This window comes from Acipenser ruthenus, chromosome 10 (assembly GCF_902713425.1).
Source record: "Acipenser ruthenus chromosome 10, fAciRut3.2 maternal haplotype, whole genome shotgun sequence".
Lineage (NCBI taxonomy): Eukaryota > Metazoa > Chordata > Actinopteri > Acipenseriformes > Acipenseridae > Acipenser > Acipenser ruthenus.
In genome coordinates this window covers 10,349,940-10,352,949 of record NC_081198.1, presented here as the reverse complement: position 1 = coordinate 10,352,949, position 3,010 = coordinate 10,349,940, and the positions used below count along the sequence as shown (strand labels likewise).

At 33.3% G+C, this 3,010-nt stretch overlaps 1 pseudogene; it reads right to left on the bottom strand.

Moving 5' to 3' along the window:
* Nucleotides 1-2,445: 2,445 nt before the first annotated feature.
* LOC117414946 (5S ribosomal RNA) lies at nt 2,446-2,565 on the bottom strand (annotated as a pseudogene).
* Nucleotides 2,566-3,010: the final 445 nt, after the last annotated feature.

Genomic DNA, 3,010 nt, shown 5'->3' with positions numbered 1-3,010 from the left:
ACTTTTTCTTTTTTTACTGCTAATTTAATAACTTAAAAGCCTGTAATACTGTTATTGACGACTAAAATTAAACCTGATTTTCTCCATTGTCACTCTGCGGAACGAATCTCCAAGATACAATAAGTACTCTGTTGCTGGGTTACCTTGTTGATTTCAAAAGCAATTTATTTGCAAAAGTTCATTAAAATCCTTCTACTGTAAAAGCAAAGGGTAATACAGTCTGCATTATGCACTGGGTTTTCTCATTTTCAGTGTGCAATGGGATTTCAAGGCTTTTGTTAGGAATGTTCATTATATTAATTGCAAAAAACTATGTAAAGATAACATTAAGTTTGCGACACAAACTCACAAAACTAGGGGAGTTGGAGTTAAGATTTGACACTACGGCAATCTCAAGTGAGACATGTTCTACATAGGCATCAGAAAATAATGTCATAAATTAAATAAAACCACATAGCAGAATATATGTAAATATTACTTGTATGTTTACATGACTCGTGGCCTGCTGTCGTAGGTACACATTTTATTGTGAAGTATAATAATAGTAATATTTTTCAAAACTCTTAAATTGGTCGAATGCATTAGTCATATTTATGATATTTCAACTGAAAACCAGTCCTATTTCTGTAAAATGCAGTGTACCAAAAAAACCATAAATTTCCATAATATATAGCATTTTGAAGTTTAATATTTTAACCCTATATTGGTACAGATAATCACATTCAGTTAAACATGTTTATTAGTAATTCAAGATTACAGTTGTACTTAAAACTGTAAATAATGTGTTTCTTTCTTTAATGCATATTTGTCAAGTTAGCAATCTTTTACCTTTGTATAATTTATGTAGATATTTTCACTAACAGCTTAAAATAATATAATTGCGGAGTAATTTTTTAAAATATTAACTGACAAACTTACTCTGGCCCATCATTACTCTTGTAAAGACATGCATTGACACATGAAAGTCAAGTGCCTCTGAGCCATTGACATGGGTCTGTTTTGGAGGTTTGGCTATGTCACTGACATGCGCCCGTTTTGGAGGTTTGGCCATGTCATTGGTATGCGCCTGTTTTGGAGGTTTGGCCATGTCATTGGTATGCACCTGTTTTGGAGGTTTGGCCATGTCATTGGTATGCGCCTGTTTTGGAGGTTTGGCCATGTCATTGGTATGCGCCTGTTTTGGAGGTTTGGCCATGTCATTGACATGGGTCTGTTTTGGAGGTTTGGCCATGTCATTGACATGGGTCTGTTTTGGAGGTTTGGCCATGTCATTGGTATGCACCTGTTTTGGAGGTTTGGCCATGTCATTGACATGGGTCTGTGTTGGAGGTTTGGCCATGTCATTGACATGGGTCTGTGTTGGATGTTTGGCCATGTCATTGACATGGGTCTGTGTTGGAGGTTTGGCCATGCCATTGGCATTCAACTGGGAGTTGCCTATAAAGTAAATATACATTTTTTTCTTTAATTCCATTCTCATATGTCTTTATGTATTACAGTTTTAAAGTAACTGTAGTGGAATATCTTTTCAATGGATAATCATTAGGATTCCATATATTCCAATAATAATAGTTGTCCTCTTTTAATTGTCATTGGATTTGTATAAATATGTTTTAATATTCATCGCATATTAATTAGAATCTACATAAATTAAATATATTGCCATAAAAACAAATGGAAGATTATTCCCTTCCAAATATAAAATAACCAAAGTGGTGCCAAAACAAAATGTATTTTAATTGTCACATATAAACAGTTACTACTGGACTCCATCCAACACAGTCCTGTTCAGTCCTAGTGCATTGATTAATATTTACACAGTAGTTTTATTATAAGAATCGTTACCCATATGGTTTTATCGGCCCAAACATTCCCAACTCAGCAAAACTGAAGCCCTTGGCAGTTCAGCTCAGATTAGAATGTTTTAAAGAAATGCAATTCGATGGAAATATTGCTCCAAGCAACTTGGCACCATACCAACATGTTGCTTACAGTAATTTAGTACAGATTAAGTTCTTAATTAATATTGAAGTAACAATACAATTTGCAAAGCTCAGTGCACAGTTTCCAATTCTTTTGTGAAAGGAGAAATAAAACTGCTAACATTATAAAACAAGCAAGATATTTCTGGTTTTAAGGTAAAACATAAGAAACAGTCAAGTAGACAAATCATTTGGTATTTTTTAAGTTCTGGATAAAAAAATATCTGTTTGTGCATTGCTTGTAAAGACCCCTATAATGAAAAAAACTGAAAGCTTCCAGTTTGCTATAGTCTGAAGTTAATGGAAGGGGGAGCAATAGAATGTTTCACTCTAGTTACCATGTTAAATAAATGTATCACAAAGTACAAAGTAAATATTATTTGAATTAACTAACAGCAATTTACACATGTGCTTGGAATAATAATAATTATTAGTAGTAGTAGGTTTTTTTTTTTCAATCTGTAGCATTTTATCACTTGATATTCCCAGGTGGTCTCCCATCCAAGTACTAACCAAGCCCAACATTGCTTAGCTTCTGAGATCAGATGAGATCAGGCTTATTCAAGGTGGTGTGGCCACAGGCAAGTAGTAGTAGTCGTAGTAGTAGTATTATTATCATATCCTTACTTTTTATCTCTGGCCTCCCTGTTCATTTTTTAACCCCTAACAATGTATAAGGATCTCACTGCAGAATAAGGCTTGGAAAATATCCCACTGTGTAATATTACAGCTATTGCCAAAAGTTTTGCATCACCTTATAGAATTAACAAACTTTGCTTCATAAGCTCAAATGAAACCTGCTGAATAATGTTACGTTAACATATTGAATTGCATACCGCCTTGTAGTTTTCCTATATACCATACGTAAAGAAAAACTGACACAAATTGAAAAATGTCAAATCTAACATGAAAATACTATTATGGCTTCCAGTAGATTTTTGCAATATCATTTTGTAGGTTTTTTTGAATACATGATGTTAAATAAAAGATTGAAATTATGTTCATGCTGTTTTTTTGTTTTTTTTTAA